Source organism: Coenobita brevimanus, chromosome 6 (genome assembly GCF_032717465.1).
Source record: "Coenobita brevimanus isolate Jiangsu-jjx chromosome 6, ASM3271746v2, whole genome shotgun sequence".
In the NCBI taxonomy this organism is placed as follows: Eukaryota; Metazoa; Arthropoda; class Malacostraca; order Decapoda; family Coenobitidae; genus Coenobita; species Coenobita brevimanus.
Genome location: NC_136959.1, coordinates 69,161,439 through 69,179,008, shown reverse-complemented (window position 1 = coordinate 69,179,008; position 17,570 = coordinate 69,161,439).

The following is a 17,570-nucleotide window of genomic DNA, read 5'->3' as shown; positions in this document are numbered from 1 at the left end:
ACTCTGTCTTGTATCCTTTCTGGCTTCCTCCACATACTCCCTGCCACTAAACTTCCTCCATGTCCTCTCATGTCGTGTTTGCTCGTGTTTGCATCTCCGCTCTTACGGTGGGGGCTGGAGTATATATGGGATTGCAATGGATGGAGTATTAGCAGCACGGCTGTGGGTTGAACCGGATTAGAGTTGGCGGGAAGGAGTCTGTGTACTGTAAGTTTCAAGACTCGTTGCACCCTGGGGATACTCTTCTTCTGTGTGGTTGGGTTGATGTTTTTCCACTGTCTGAGGCTTTGCTAATTGACATATCCTTTCTTCTTTTAAAGCATTGTGCTGGGGCGAGGCTCATCCCAGGCTGCGTGTGCATTTCTTCGGTCCCTTGTCTAAGACCAGCCAGTTTCACGTGCAGTCCATGCCAACTGTGCTTTGTCATTTCCTCCAGGGCTGCAAAATTTGGTCTGCCTTTGCCTACCGTGTATATTGTTTTATTGTGATATTCAGCTCCTGGTCAGAGCTTACCAACTGGTGAATATCCCTTCCCTGGAGATTACTTCATTCATAGACAAGCTTGGTGCTACTTTTTTCGTTGCTCCTTTTCGTAGAAGGTGGTGAATTTTGTAGCGTAAGCTTCACTGTCTCCAGTTATGTGCTTTCGTCAGGGTCCTTTGGGTTCGTTTTTTCGTCTGCTTTCAGAATGTTTCACCTCCACTGCAGCAGAGACTGCAAGTGCAGTGCTTGCTTCTCGCTTGATGGCCAAGACTTCCAATGGTCCACGCCCAGTGACAGTACCGACCCCGAGGCCTGCCTCACAATCGGGGACTGGGTCAGGATTGAACCTTCAGACTGAGGCAGACTAGGAGTCCCTGGTCTACCCTGATGGCCCAGTGACACCCCTCAGAAGTGTATGAACAAGCATCACCTGCGGCTGTATAGTTACCATCAGTCCCCGTGTCTCTGGCTCCAACTCTCCCAGCCCCAGAGAAGCTGTGAGTTACCATCGCAGTGCATGAAACCTTCAGTGAATGTTGACAGTTCACAAAATTGCAAGCCTTTGCCTGAACTCAGAGACTCCTCCATTACTTACCCTGACGTTCAGGACCGGGCATCAACTCTGTGGAACCAGTTCCTTCAGCTCCCAGTGCTCACCCATATTCTCTAGTTTCCAGGGGTCAGCACCCTATCTCTAATGGGTCAACCGGTGGTACAGCTGGACTTCCAACCACTGCTGTAGGTAGTTAAACAAGCTGTAGATAAAACTGTTTTTCTTTTGTATATTTTGTGCCCTCTGTCCTCTTATTTCTATAGTCTCTCTTCTCCAGTGAGGCCATCGGCATGAACCATGTTTCTCCCCTTTCCACGGTCCCTGGTTCTCCTCCAGTACCGTCTGCCTGGCCCATGTCACTTGAGTCCTTTGGTCTTTCTTTTCTATTCCTCTAGTACATTGCGTGCCAAGCGTGGATCATTATTTCCTCTTATGTGTAGGAGATTGTCTACTCCTTTACACCTGACTGAGAGTTCTCGCTGGTTCGTACACTTGTACTCCCCCTCCCCCATGGGGAATCACTGATGAATTCGTGTTCCGAGGGTAGCACATTTGTCTCAAGGAACCCAGGTTGACCCTGTTGTGGAAAAGAGGATATTCGTAGGTTCAAAAGTACAGAGATGTGAATGATCAGATGGATGTGTAGTGCATCCTAGAATGACAGGCCTGAGGGGAATAGGATTGTGAGTGAAGAGTTGAAAGGTAGGATGGGACGTGAATGCTTTAGTGGTGTGAGATAAGAAGGGGTGGACTGATGGTCTGGGTATATGGAGAGGATGGGGGGGTGATAACTAGGTGCAGAGGGCGAGAGATATGAACATTAAGGGTAGAGTTGCTAGAGGGAGACTGGAAAAAAAAAACAAAAAACTTAGGAGGAGGTCTTATAATGTGATTTCAGTTAGAAGGGACTGAACGGAGAGGCTGCTAGAGATTGAGCAGGATGGAGGGTCACCAAGGCCAACGCTTTTGTTTTTCCTTCCTCTATTCTGTTTTTGAAAAAAAGAAAAGAACATGCAAGTATGTATGAGTCTTTATAAACAAAACGAAATGAAACACCCCCACTGCCTTCATCAGGTTAAATCTAGGAGTGAGAGTGAAGTATTTTACGGACAACAAGGAACAGGTGTTTTTTTCGTGTGCTCCTGCACCTCGCTGTCCTCTGGCAGACAAAACATGAATCTCTGTCTAATGCAATAAAGGGGATGGACTCCTGTGAGGGTCGGTCATCCTCCCCCTACCTCTCCAGGCCATCTGTCCCCTCCATCACCAGGCCACTAATCACTGGCTTTGGGTTCAAGCCCCACGGATCTAGTGGGGAGGAGCACCACACCAGGGGTCACTCTCAGGGGCACCCACTCCCTTGCCCCACCCCGGTGTGAGAACAGCTGTGTCTCCTGATCCGCCGTATAGGCTGTGTTGCGGGGAGCTGAGTCTACAGTTGTTGCTGATCACGGGTCCTGATTTGTTTGTCACCGATATCCCAGCTCCTGGTGTTTCGATCTGTGCCTACTGGCCGTTGGGTTCTTGGACCCGCAGGGCTGGCAGAGAGATTTCCTGGTCCATGAGGCTCCTTCAGGGGACGCCCATCTCTTTGCTGTAACCCCCGGCATGAAAGCATGAAGGTTCCTGAATCTGTTTGTAGGGTCCGGGCCAGGTAGGTTTACACATGTTCCAGTAGCTTCCTCTCCGAATTTAGCCTTTCACACTCTAACTCTCTTTATTCTTCCTGTCGCTATTCCATAGCTATTTCTCTCACTCTTCCGGTCCCTTCACCTCTACACCCCTCAATTTCCTTTTTCCAATTCCCCCGCTTCCCCATTTACATGCCCTCCCTCCTTATTTTAATTCCTGTGTCCTCCCTCTCCCTGCCTGACACAACACACTCAGGGTTTACGCTCTGTCGCCCTCCCCCCCCCTCTCTCTCTCTCTCTCTCTCTCTCTCTCTCCTCCTCCTCCTCCTCCTCCTCCTCCTCCTCCTCCTCCTCCTCCTCCTCCTCCTCCTCCTCCTCCAGTGCCCCCCTCTCTTTCGTGCCACCCTTTCTTCCTCTCCCTGCCTCCCATTCTTTCTCTCCTAGCCTTCCTCTCTCCCTCTCCCAGTCTCCCTCTCTCTGTCTTCCTCTCTTTCTCTCCTTGCCTTCCTCTCTTTCTCTCCTTGCCTTCCTCTCTTTCTCTCCTTGCCTTCCTCTCTTTCTCTCCCTGCCTTCCTCTTTCTCTCCCTGCCTCTTCTTCTTTCTCTCCCTGCCTCCCTCCCGTACTCCTAGTACCTCCCTCTTTCTCTTTCTTCCTCCTTCTCTTATTCCCCCTCTCTCTCTCTTTCTCCTTCCCTCTCTCTCTCTCTCTCTCTGTTTTCCCTCTCTTGCTCTCCGTGCCTCCCTCTCTTTCTCTTTCTCTCTCATTCTCTCCCTGCTTCCCTCTCTACCTCTCCATGCCTCTCTCTTTTTCTTCTCTCGGTCTTCCTTTCTTTGTCTTCCTGTTTTCCTTCATTCTTTTCCACTCGCCCTCTCTTTCTCTCTGTCTTTCCCTCACTGTCTCCCCCTTTCTCTCCCTGTCTTTTGACTCTGTATTCCTTTCTGTCCGTTCTCCCCCCCCCCTCTCTCTCTCTCTCTCTCTTTTATCTTCCAAGTCACTTCCCCTCCACTTCTCCCTTAACAGTCCACCATATCACCCTTCCAGCCATCCTGCCACCCATTCTGACTTCACCTTCATCATTGACCTTTTCTGCAACAACGCTATCATCATTTTCACCAGCCCATTCTTACATCACTTTCTTTCCCCGATTTTTAACTCCATACTAAGACCATCCTGCGCTCGGTTTGTCCTTCCTTCCCACCCACTTTCACCCACTCTCCTAGCCCATTCTTCCATCCATTCTGGCATCACCTTCCCTTCTCCCTGTTCCTTCACACCCCTGCCATCTTGCCCCTTCTTGTCAAACCCGGACGCCCATTCTGACATCGCCCCTTTCCTTTCCGTTTTTTCATACTTAGCCGCACCATCTTGCCACTCACTCTTCCGCCCATCCTCTCATTCATTCTCATATAACTTTTCCATCTTACTTTCTCTCCCAGTCCCATCATTTTCCCACCCACATACCTCCCTGCCATCCCTTGCCACACGCTGTCACCCCCTTCCACACCTTGCCACCCACTGTTACCTCCTATAACGCCCTACCATCTCACCACCCGGCATCCACCCTACCACCCACCCTGCCACCCCATACCACACCGCCGTTTCCCCTCCCTACCCGTTCCATACCTTCTTACCACATCCTACCCTCCTGCCACTCTTCCTGCCACCTTGTCTCCCTTCCTGCCACCCTGTCTCCCTTCCTGCCACCCTGTCTCCCTTCCTGCCACCCTGTCATCCACCCTACCGCCTATATCACGCTGCCACCACCTTGCCACCACCCGTCGTTCCACCCTGCCACCTCCCTACCACGCCGCCTCACCACAAGGGACAGCGACAGTCATAATTGCCCCTGGAGCTGAGTCTCATCTCGCAGTCTCTTTTGAAGTCGCTCTTGTGGAGGCCAAAGTTGAGCAGCCTAGTTTACCTCCTTTCCTCCCTCTCTGCCTCATTCCCTCTTCTCCCCTCCCTCTCTGCTTCGCTCCCTCCCCTCCCCTCCTGCCGCTCTGTGTTTCCGTTCCTCCTGCCTCCCTTCCTCTTGACTGTCCTCCTCCTACGCTCCCTACTTCACCACTTCCTGTCTTAACTTCTTCCACTTCTCCCTCAGACCTACTCCTCTCTGCCTCCCTTCCCTCCTCTATCCCCCTACCACTTACCTCCCCATCCTCTTGCCTCCTACGTTCCCCCTGCCTCACCTCCAACCCTCCTCCCGTCCTACTTCCCTCTCCTTCGCGATGTTTCTCTTCCTTGTGCCTCGCTTCCATCTGCCTTTCTGTCATCATAACTTCCTAACTTGCTTCCTCTTCCCCTACGTCTTCCAGCCTCCCTCCCTTCCTTCCCCACTCCTTGTATCCTCCTCACTCCCCCTTCCTTCCTTCTTCCTCGCCATATTTCTCTCCCTCCTGCTTCCCATTCCTCCTCCTCCCTTCTTCCTTTCCTTTTCTTCACTTCCTAACTCTCCTTCTCACTTCTACTTCTCCCTGCCTCCCTCGCCGTGCCTCGCTTCTGCCTTACCACGCCTGTCTTCCTCCTGCCTCCCTCCTTCATCGCTTCTTGTTTCGTTCTTTCTCTCCCTCCATTCTCTCCCCTCCTACCTCCTCTCTTGCATCACTGCCTCTTCCGCTTCCTTCATTCCTTCACTCCCACTCCTTTGTTAGTTTCTTCTGCCTCTCTCCCCTTTCCTCCTCCTTCCTTTCTTCCGTTTTCTGATCCTTCCCATCCTCCTCTTTTCTCCTCCCTTCCTCCTCATGTCCCTCTTTTCCTCATGTCCTTCTTTTCCTCTTCCTGCCTCATCTTTCCTCCTTCTTCTCTCCCTTCCTCCTCCTACCTCTAACCCCTCCTCCTCCTGCCTCTCCTTTCCCCTTGTCCCTCTTTTTCTCCTCCTGCCTCACTCCCATCCTCCTCCTGCCTCTCTCCCATCCTCCTCCTGCCTCTCTCCCATCCTCCTCCTGCCTCTCTCCCATCCTCCTCCTGCCTCTCCCCCTTCCTCTTCCTACCTCTCTCTCTTCTTCCATCTGCCTTTCCGTTCCTCCTCCTATCTAGCCCTCTTTATCCTCCTGTCACTTCCTCCTCCTCCTCCTGTCTCTCTCCTTTCTTCCTGTCTCTCTCCTTTCCTCCTGCCTCTCCTGTCCTCCTGCCTCTCTCTCTCTTCCTCCTGCCTCCCTGCTCCCCCCTCGTACATCACTTCCTTTCTCGTTTCCTTCTCTCTGGCATATGTCACCTTGCCTACGCTCTCCCTATCTACCTTCATTTTCCCTACCTCCTCCCCTCCTGGCTCCTCCCTACCTACCTTTTTCCTTTCTACCTCCCTCCTGCCAACCTCCTCTCTGCCTACCTCTTCCCTGTCTACCTCCTCTCTGCCTACCTCCTCTCTGCATACCTTTTTCTCTCTACCTCTTCTCTGCCTACCTCCTCTCTGCATACCTTTTTGTCTCTACCTATTCTCTGCCTACCTCCTCTCCACCTACCTCCTCCCTGTCTTTTCGTCTGCCTCGTCATCCTTCCTTCGTAACTGCCTATCTGCCTAAATATCTATTCATCACCTTACCCAATTGTCCCATCCCTTCCTTCATATCTCCCTCTCCTTGATTCTCTCCCTACCTCTCTCCCTCTCCCTTGCTGTCTTCTCCCTAGTTCTTTCTCTCCTTGACTCTCCCTTTCCCTTCCTCTCTCACTCACCCTTCCTCTCTCCCTTTCCCTGCCTCCCTCCTTCTCCCTTGCTCTCTCCCTCCCCCTGCCTCACCTTCGTGCTTTCCTCCCTTCTTCTGTACTTTCCCCTCCCCCTCTCCCCCTCTGCCTCTCCGTCTCCCCCTCTGCCTCTCCGTCTCCTCCAGTCTTTGCTGCCTTGGTGCCTACTTCCTTTCCTGTCCCTTCCTCCTACCTTTCTCCTCTCACTTCATGCTTGCCTCACTGCCTCCTGCCTGCTTCACTGCCTCCTGCCTGCTTCACTGCCTCCTGCCTGCTTCACTTCCTCATGCCTGCCTCACTGTCTCCTGCCTGCTTCACTGCCGCCTGCCTGCCTCACTGACTTCTGCCTACCTCACTGCCTCCTGCCTGCCTCACTGATATCTGCTTTCCTCACTGACTTCTGCTTGCCTCACTGCCTCATGCCTGCCTCACTGTTTCATGCCTGCCTCCCTGACTTCTGCCTGCCTCACTGCCTTCTGCTTGCCTCACAGCCTTCTGCCTGCCTCCCTGACTTCTGCCTGCTTCACTGCCCTCTGCCAGCTTCACTGCCTTCTGCCTGCCTCACTGCCTTCTGCCTGCCTCACTGCCTTCTTCCTGCCTCACTGCCTCAATTCTTGCCTTAATCTTTGCCAGCCTCTCTGCGTCCCTGTATAGCTACCTGAGTTCCTGCGTTACTGTCATACTGTCTGTCTGTCTGTTGCCTGCCTCTCCGTCTACCTCACTGCCTGGCTTCCTGCTTGCCTGTCAGTCTCATTGCTTGGTTTTCTCACTGCATGACTGCCCTTCTCACTCCGTGCCTCCATGTCTGCCTCACTTCTTTCTTGCCTGCTTGTCTCACTTCGTGCCTGCTAGTCTGCTTCTCATCCTGCTTGTCTGTCTGCCTCACCTTCCTGCCTGCCTGTCTGAACTGCCTGGCTCCCTGCATGTCTGCCTGTCTCACTGCTTCCCACCCACCTGCCAGCCAACCTGCCTGCCTACCTCGATGCATGGCTGTTTGGCTGCGTGCGTGCGTGCCTGCCTAGCTCACTCCTGTCTGCCTAGCTCACTCCTGTCTACCTGTCTGCCTCACTTTTTGCCTGCCTCACTTCCTTCCTGCTTAGTTTCTGCTCGCCTCAGTCTTTTCCTACTCCCTGGCCGCCTTCCTCACTTCCGTTCCTGCCTTCCTCACTTCAGCCTTCCTTCCTCACTTCCTGCCTGCCTTACTCCCGGTCTGCCTCATTCCCTGCCTGCCTCACTTCGTGGCTGCTTCACTCCCTATCTACCTTACTCCATGTCTGCCTCACTTGTCTGCCTCACTTGTCTGCCTCACTCCTTGCCTGCCCCAATTCCTGGCGACCACAGTTTATGGCTACCTCACTTCCTGTCTGCATCACTTTCTCACTGCCTCACTTCCTCACTTCATGGCTGCTTCATTTCTTGTCTGCCTCACTCCCTGTCTGCCTCACTCCCGTTCAACCTCACTCCCGTTCTCCCTCACTCCCGTTCAACCTCACTCCTTGTCTACCTCACACTGTGTGCCTCATTCCCTGCCTGTCTCACTGTCCGCCTCAATTCCTGACTGCCTGACTCCCTGTCTGCCTTGCTTCCTGTCTACCTCACTTCCTGACTGCCTCACACCCTGCCTGCCACATTCCCTGCCTGTCACACTCCCTGCCTGCCTCATTCCCTGCCTGTCACACTCCCTGCCTGTCACACTCCCTGCCTGCCTCATTCCCTGCCTGCCACACTCCCTGCCTGCCACACTCCCTGTCCGCCTCATTCCTGCCTGCCACACTCCCTGCCTGCCTCGTTCCTGCTTGCCTCGTTCCTGCTTGCCTCACTCCTTGCCTGCCTCGTTTCTGCTTACCTCACTCCCTGCCTCCCTCATTCCTGCCGGCCAGACTCCCTGCCTGCCACACTCCCTGCCTGCCTCATTCCTGCTTGCCTCACTCCCTGCCTGCCTCGTTCCTGCTTGCTACACTCCCTGCCTGCCACACTCCCTGCCTGCCTCATTCCTGCCTGCCTCACTCCCTGCCTGCCATACTCCCTGCCTGTCTCACTCTCTGCCTGCCTCACACCCTGCCTGCCTCACTCCCTGTCTGTCACGCTCCCACCCTGCCTCACTCGCTGCCTGTCTCACTCCTGTCTGCCTCGTTCCCTGCCAGCCTCATTCTCTGCTTCGTTCCCTGCCAGCCTCATTCTCTGCCTCGCTGCCTGCCTTCCCTCCCCTCCTATAACCCTCTCAGGCCCTTTCATAGCCTTTGTCCAGTTTTCCCCTTTTATGTTCGCTATCGACACGCTATTTTATACGGCTGTAGGAACGTTACAGCCCGAATGTGTTCTGTATACGGGAACACTCTCTGTCTCTGTCTGTCTGTCTGTCTCTCTCTCTCTCTCTCTCCCTCTCTCTCTCTCTCTCTCTCTCTCTCTCTCCCTCTCTCTCTCTCTCTCGATAGTGATTCATCCCCTCCTTCCCTGTCTCCTTTCTCCTCCATCATTCTCCCTCCCTTCCCTCCCTTCTTTACAGTCTCCCTTTCTCCCTTCTCTCACTCAGGGTGTGTATCCCATCCTCGTTCTTTCTCCCTCCTTCTCTCCTCCTTCCCTCCTTCCTTCTCTCTGTTCTCTCCCTTCCTTCTTGCCTTCCCTCCTTCATATTCCCCCTTTCTCTCTTCTCTCCCTCAGGCAGTGAATCAGTCCCTTATTATTCCTTGCCTCCATGGTCTCCTTCCTTCTTCCTTTTCCTTCTTCCCTCTCTCTCTCTACCTCTTTCCCTCTTCCCTCTCTCTCTACCTCTTTCCTTCTTCCCTCTCTCTACCTCTTTCCCTCTTCCCTCTCTCTCTACCTCTTTCCCTCTTCCCTCTCTCTACCTCTTTCCCTCTTCCCTCTCTCTACCTCTGGCCCCCTCCCTTCCTCCTCAGCATCTCACTTCCTCCCTCTGCCTTCGATCCCTTCATCTTTCCACACGTCCAAGCCACTCCCCATCACTCTACTTCCTTCTCCCCCCCCTTCCTCTCATCCCACTCGCCCCCTCTCTTCCCTTCCCTCCTCATCTTTTCCCTCCCCCTCCCTCTCCTCCCCTCCTCACCCCTCACCCTCCTCTTTCCATGTCTTCCCCTCGCCTCCTCCTTCCCTCCTCTCCCCTTCTCTCCCTCCCCTCTCTCCCCTCTCATTGCTTTGTTTTTTCCTTCCTCTTCTCACGTTATTCTTTTCATTTATACAATTATTTTTTTTTGGCATCTAACTGTGAAGCAAATTTTTCTGTGAACGCGTGAGGTCTGTGTATGTATGTATGTATGTGTGTATGTATGTATGTGTGTATGTATGTATGACTGAGTTTTTACCTAGGGATCTGTGTTGTGTGTATTATTGTGTAAATCTCCCTCTCTCTCTCTCTCTCTCTCTCTCTCTCTCTCTCTCTCTCTCTCTCTCTCTCTCTCTCTCTCTCTCTCTCTCTCTCTCTCTCTCTCTCTCTCTCTCTCTCCCCCCCCCCACTCAGTCACGTCTACATTTCAGGAAGTTTTATTTTTAACCCCCTCATTTCCCCTCCTTCTCCCCCCTCTCCCTCTCCCCCCTCCCCCTCTTCGTCTTCCCCCTCCGCTTTCCCCCCTCCCACTCCTCTTTCCTCTCTCTCTTCTCTTCTCTTTCTCTTCGCCTTCCGCTTGCCCTTCCGGTATCGTCCTCCTCCTCCTCCTCCTCCTCTTCCTCCGTCTTTTTCCACCCTTTCTTCCTCTCATTTATTCCTCCTCCTTTTCTTCTCTGTCTCTCCTCCCCTTTTTCTTTCCCATTCCCTCCCCCTCTCCCCTCCCCCTTTCCCCTTCTGGTTACCTCTCCCCTTCCCTCTCTTTTCACTTTATTTCTACTTCCCTCTCTCTCTCCTCTTCCTCCCCTTCTTCCCTCCTTCTCTCCTCACCCTCCCTCTTATGAATATGGCCCCTTTCAGTTTCTCCTGCTTATCTTCCTTTTAGTCTGCTTGTTTCTCTTCCTCCTCTCTTATTTACTGCTCTCGTGCCTCCCCTCTGCTTTTTCTTCCTCCCTTCCTCTCTCTCTCTCTCTCTCTCTCCTTCCTCGCACATCTTTCCCTGTACCTCCCTCCCTCTCTCTTCTCCTTCCCATTCCGTCTCTCCATCTTTCTTTTCTCCTTTCCCTAATTGTCCCCATCTCGTAGTTAGTCTCTCCTCCTCTCCCTTCTACTTTCTCTTTCTCCTCGTCTCCCTCATTCCCCCTCTCATCCCTTTCCCCCTCTCTCCTCAAGTTTTACCTTCATTCTTCCTTCATTGATTACTACTCTCTCGTCTCTCCTTCCCCTCTTGCCTTTTCACTTCCCTCCCTTCCTCCTCTCCTCTCCTTCTCCTCATTTCCCACTCTCTCTCTCTTCCCCCAGCTTCCCCCTCTTTTCTCTCCTCATTCTCCCTTCTCCAACCTCCTCTTTTCTTCCTCTTTCTTTTCTCCTTCCTTCCTCACCTTTTCTCTCTCTCCCTTCGTCCCCTTTCCTCTCTCTCTCTTCCTCCCCTTTCCTCTCCTCCTTTCCTCATCTCCCTTCGTACCCATTCCTCTCCTCCCTTACTACCCTTCCTCTCCCTCCCTTCCTACCCTTCCTCTCCCTCTCTTCCTACCCTTTCCTCTCTCTTGTCCTCCTCTTTCTTTTCTTTCCCTTCCTTCCCTTTCCTCTCTCCTTCACCACTCTTCTGGCCTTCACTCTCCCTTCCTCCCCATTCCTCTCTCTCTCTCTCCCTTCGTCCTCTTTCCTCTCTCTCCCTTCGTCCTCTTTCCTCTCTCTCTCTCCCTTCGTCCTCTTTCCTCTCTCTCTCTCTCTCCCTTCGTCCTCTTTCCTCTCTCTCTCTCCCTTCGTCCTCTTTCCTCTCTCTCTCTCCCTTCGTCCTCTTTCCTCTCTCTCTCTCCCTTCGTCCTCTTTCCTCTCTCTCTCTCCCTTCGTCCTCTTTCCTCTCTCTCTCTCCCTTCGTCCTCTTTCCTCTCTCTCTCTCCCTTCGTCCTCTTTCCTCTCTCTCTCTCCCTTCGTCCTCTTTCCTCCCTTCTCCCTCTCCCTGTCGCTTTTACCCCCGCATTCTTGTCAGCCTCATTCGTTTATCTGCTGTGTTTGTTGGTTTAGTTCCCAGTTGGTTCCTCACTTTTATTCACACAATTGCATTTTCTTGGCCACGAGTTCCACCTTTCTCTCTCTCTCTTTCTCTCTCTCTCTCTCTCTCTCTCTCTCTCTCTCTCTCTCTCTCTCTCTCTCTCTCTCTCCTATTATATTTTCTCTCCTCATTACGTTTTCTCTTGCCATTACTTTTCTCTCTCACCATTACATTCTCTCTCTCGCCATTACATTCTCTCTTTCATCATTACATTTTTTTTTCATCACCATTTACATTCTGTCACCATTACATTTTCTCTCTCACCATTTCATCTTCTCTCTCACCATTACACTTTCACGTACATTCTCTCTCTCGCCATTACATTAACCCTCTCACCATTACATTTCCTTTCCCCTGATTCAGTACTCATTCTCTTTGATCACATTTTCCATTCTCCTGGGTAAACTAGCTTTTCTTTCGCATTTACTTCTCTGTCTTGTAATTACTATGGTATTTTTCGGCTCGCATCGGCACCCCTTCATTAATTTTGAACGCTGTGTCCTACTGTAATTACATTCGTCACTTAAATGTCATAATTATATTCGCGGGAACACCGCTGGCCCTGAAGTATGATAGAGGCTGTTACTATAATGACACCTTGAACTCGTGAGATTGATTTAGACCTTTGAAACTTTGTAGTCATTCGTGTCAGGGGTATGGGTTGTACTGTGACTGACCTGGAGATTTCGTAACAATTTTTCCTCGACGATTTATTTTGTCTATTTCTGCTTCATATCCCTTTGCTAAGTTATGGGAAAAAATAAATAAAGCACACACACACACACACACACACACACACACAAAGACGAGCTAATATGTTCAAAGTAAGTCGCCGAGCAGGAGGTGTTACGGTGTGTGTCTCCTGGCCAGCTTGAAGACTGGTTCGTGTCCCCTGCCACCCACCCTGCCACTTACCCACCCACCTACCCTGCCACCCACCCTGCTGCTGTCCTGCCACCCACCCTACAGCCACCCTCCCGCCTTTGATCCTACCTTCTCCTTGTTATTGTACTTGTGGGCGGTTTTATTCACCTTAGGAGGCACCTGCTGTTCAAAGAGGTAGTGAACGTTGAAGGTACCCATTATAGTCTGAATATAACACCTGCAGTTCTAAAATAACACCTATAGCTCGAAAATAACACCTGTAGTTCGAAAATAACACCTGTAGTTCGAAAATAACACCTGTAGTTCGAAAATAACACCTTATCTCGAAAATAGCACCTGTGGTTCGAAAATAACACCTATAGTTCGAAAATAACACCTGTAGTTCGAAAATAACACCTGTAGTTCGAAAATAGCACCTGTGGTTCGAAAATAACACCTGTAGTTCGAAAATAACACCCGTAGTTCGAAAATAACACCTGTAGTTCAAAAATAACACCTGTTGTTCGAAAATAACATCTGTAGTTCGAAAATAACACCTATAGCTCGAAAATAACACCTGTAGTTCGAAAATAACACCTGTGGTTCGAAAATAACATCTGTAGTTCGAAAATTAACACCTGTAGTTCGAAAATAACGCATAAAGAATAACACCTGTAGTTCGAAAATAACACCTGTAATTCGAAAATAATATCTGTACTGTAGTTCCAAAATAATGCGTTCGAAATAACAACTTTTGGGATGACAGGAAGAAAATGTAAAAAAAAAGAGAAGAAGGTCGTGACGGTGAAAGAGCAAAAAAATATAATACTGGGTTGAAATATCTGTATGTCTCATCAAGGGGGGAAAGAGAGAGAGAGAGAGAGAGAAAGAGAGAGGCAAGATTAGTACGGTATTGAGCTAAATCCCCCCCCTCTCTCTCTCTCTCTCTAATCGCCGGCTGTTATAATAATCAAGAGTCATTATTCAAGGCATTACTAATAATTATAAGCAAAGCAGATTATTGTTTTGTGGATTTCGTCGGCTTTGACACCTTGCTTTTTTCTTTATTAGTCACCTTATTATGATGACGCACTATTTCCTGTATTTTTGCACGATTTTATTTAGTGGAAAAGTGAGTTTCCCTTTTGGAGGAGTTAATTTATTGTAGTAGTAGTAGTAGTAGTAGTAGTAGTAGTAATAGCACTCCAGGTCCATGTGAAACGCGAACCAAGTGAACTGCAGGCTGAACTTGTCGCTACTCTGCACACCCACCATCCTTCTTTCTGGGGATAGGGTGAGAGCTGAGGGACGTTTACATGCCCGTGCCGTGGAAATACCCATTTGTATCGGTGCCACCACGTGAAGGCGGAGTTAGATGCAGCCCCCTTCATCCTAATGGCCTCTTTTCATTTCATTCTTGCTACCTCCGGGCGATTTTGCTGAGCTTAGGGGAGACTTATCAGACTGGCAGGGTTAGATGTAGCTTTCATTAACACTTCCAAGGCCTGGGATCTTTACTGGACTGAATAAAATCGTCTGGAGGAAGCAAGAATACAGGAAGGCGCCACTGAATGGAGGGGGTCAATAATCTGGTCCGGCCATCTACTGTACAGACGATCTGCCCTCAATTATGTGGAAATGTAGTTTATGTCTAGCCTCCCTGGTTCCAAAAGCCTCTCCGGAGCTGAGTAAAATCGTCCGGATGTGGCAAGAATAAACGAGAAACAGAGCGCATCGTCCGTTTTAGCGAGGCGGGGATGATCGTCCATTTGTAGCTTAATTCTCGTAGCTCGATGGCTGAAGGAGGCAGTGATATGGCTCGACGACATCCTTTCCAGAGCACTTCTGCGTGACTGGCACCGTATCCTGGCGTTCATCTGTAGCCACAACTCGGCATTCAAGGTGGAGAGCTGGCAATATTACGCCTCATTGCCCTCGTTGATCCCCTTTCCCTTTCCCTCTCCCTCTCCTCTCCTTCCGTTTCGCTCTCCCTCTCCCTCCCCCTCGTCTTCCCCTCCTCTCCCAACCCCACTCCTCTTTCCCCTTTATCTTCTCTTCATCCTTTTCTTATTCCCCTTCTACTATCCCTATTCCTCCTCCTCCTCCTCCTCCTCCTCCTCCTACTCCTACTCCTCCTCCTCCTCAGTCTCTCTCCAGTGTGTCGTGAAGAGGCAAATGAGTAAAGCTGAATACCTTACATATCTAATGATGCCCGGGGCTGTACCGTGATTAGGAGTAAATAGGGCCTTAATGGGGATAGTAATCGAGCCTGTTATAATGGATGGTGTTTTAATGGATGTTTTAATGAACGCTGTTTTAATGGATGCTTTAATGAACGCTGTTTTAATGGATGGTGTTTTAATGAACGCTGTTTTAATGGATGGCGTTTTAATGGGCGCTGTTTTAATGGATGGTGTTTTAATGGGCGCTGTTTTAATGGAGAAGTTTTGAATGGTGGAAATAATGTATATCTGACTACTTCATAAATCTCTCCGACCCTGAATAAAATCGCCTGAAGGTAGAAAGAATATAAGGGCGTCATAGGAGTGAAGAGGTTAAGTCCGAGAGAGAGAGAGAGAGAGAGAGAGAGAGAGAGAGAGAGAGTCAATTTATCCAGCGCAATACCGTATTAATCTATGGCTATACAAGGTTTATAACGTCATCATCAGTAATTAAAGTGATGATTGACCCATAATAGAGCCTATTATAAGGGAGGCATTTTAATGGCCACATAATGGAGACTTAACCCTTTCACCTCCATTACGTCATCTTTATAATATTTCAAGCTTCCTCTTATCGATTTTACTAACCTATTTATTCTTTTATTCCTTTTTATTCATTCATGTATCCGACATACGGTATAGACTCAGCTGTTCGCTCCCTCAGGCCCAGCGGTCCTCCCACCACGTGCCGTACGCCTTCGCATGCCGTCACTTGGAGACGAACATTTTGTAGTGAAGGAAGCAAAATGGTCTGTAATACTAGAGTTATCCCAACCATGAGGGGGGGTTGACGGTGGCGGTATTAACACCCCCAGGCTCCTGTTATGTACTATAATGATACCATCTTCCTTACGGGAGATGAGGAAGTGGGTGAAGGACGTTTGTATAACCAGGTAGCTCCACCACCGAGCAACATCCGTGCCATCACCTGAAGGCCTCCCTCTCCAACATCGTAGCATCAGTAAAACACAAGAGACACTACCACAATGAAAGTTAATGGTCATAGCGTATTTGGTGTTCGTCTTCCCACACCCCCTTAAAATATTCCTAGATACGCCACTGGACGTAAAGAAGCAGACGCTGTTAAGCTTATTAGGCATAAAAGGAGTAATGGCAGGTAGGAAGTGATGCTGGGCAAGCTCTGGTAACGCTGACTGAGTCGTCCCCGCAACACACGATAATTTAAAAGGAGATATATAGCTCATGGTGTATAATAATCGTACAGTGTCTTGTTTACGTTTTCACTCCTTACAACAAATTCTTTCCTGTCCACATTCTGTCTGTCTGTCTGTCTCTCTCTCTCTCTCTCAACTTTGCCTTTTTCCTCCACACCCCATTTTCTTTCTCCTGATTACATTGTCGCCCGTGGTGTGCTTTTTCTTTCTCTTGGACCACATTTTCTGTGCAAGTGTTTTGTGTGTGTGTGTGTGTGTGTGTGTGTGTGTGTGTGTGTGTGTGTGTGTGTGTGTGTGTGTGTGTTTTCGTTTCAGGACAAATTTTCTTTCCCTGTTTACATTAATCGTGACCTCTCTCTCTCTCTCTCTCTCTCTCTCTCTCTCTCTCTCTCTCCGCGACACATTTTCCATCTCAGGATTATGTACGAGTAATATTCTCCCCACGAGTTACTTTTTAATTTTCGGATAATATTTTTCACCCCGTCGCATATTCCTATTACCGGTTTATTTTCCTGCCGAGAGTACTTACCTCCTCGCAATATTATAATTTTGTATTATATACTGCATATATTTCCCCTTCGATTATACTCATTAATCTATATTTTTCCTTTCCTCCCTTCGTTACACTTTGTCTATAATGATTATCTTTTCCTGCCTTCCTTACCCTTTCCTATTTTTTGTTACTTATTCCTACCAGTATTACATTTCATTCTACTGTTATATTTTCAAGTCACTTACATTTTCGTGTTTTATCTCACCAGTTACAATCTGCCACCATAATTGTATTTCCCAAAGCAATTGCAGTTATTTACCATCATGGCTCTGAGATGCTTTGGTCATGTGGAGAAGGTGGAGAGTGAGAGAGACAAAAAAGAGTGGATGTGAGTGAGGTGGAGGGGGAGTCCAAGGATGAGATGGAGGGATGGAGTGGAGAGATATATGAGTGAGGTGGAGGGGGAGGGGGAGGGGGAGACCAAGGATGAGATGGAGGGATGGAGTGGAGAGATATATAGGTGAGGTGGGTGTGAGTTGGGGGAGGGCAGTCAAATGGCAGAGGACAGAGTGACATGGGGGCGATTTGTTTATGGCCACCCCTTACGGGATTAAGGCGTCTGGTTATACATAGACTACACTTTCCCCGTCACAGTTACACATCCCTACCAAATCACATTTCCCCAAACTGATTCCATTTCCTTACTCGTACTTACCTTTCTTTTTCAGATTACATAGTGTCACTCATACTTACATATTTACTACAGTTATATTTTCCCACCCCGGATTCTATTTTCTGTCTGTCTGTCTATGTGTCTCTCTGCCTGTCTCTGTTTGTCTGTCTCTGTCTCTGTCTCTGTCTCTCTCAACCCCTTCAATACGTTGGCGCCATTCATTATGCTGTTTACCTTAAGATGATTTTTCACACCTTAATTCCCTGCGTTCAATTACTTTTTTAAATTTCATTCCTGCAGCCTCGAGACGATTACTTTTTTCGATTTAAGAGGCACGTGCTAGTGGAGGGATTGCCAACGTCCTCCTTTACTTCCTTTCGCCTGCGCGTAGTGGCATCAGTATAGCTCGGGCGACCTGGTTATACAAATGTTCCTCAGCTGCTTCCCTGTCCTTCAGTGGAATGCTATATATTTGTAGTCTAATCTTGCTGTTTCCAGACGATTTTATTTGTATGTTTAGCCCCTGGTGATAATGGGTTATTGGAGGCTGTATGTAAGCCTTCCAGTCCGAAGAGTATAGCCAAAGCTGAGGAAAACCGTCTGGGGCTAGTAACACAAAAAAATTACGTCATTACACTGAAGAAGTTAATATTAAATTTACAGTACGAGAGCGTCTGATA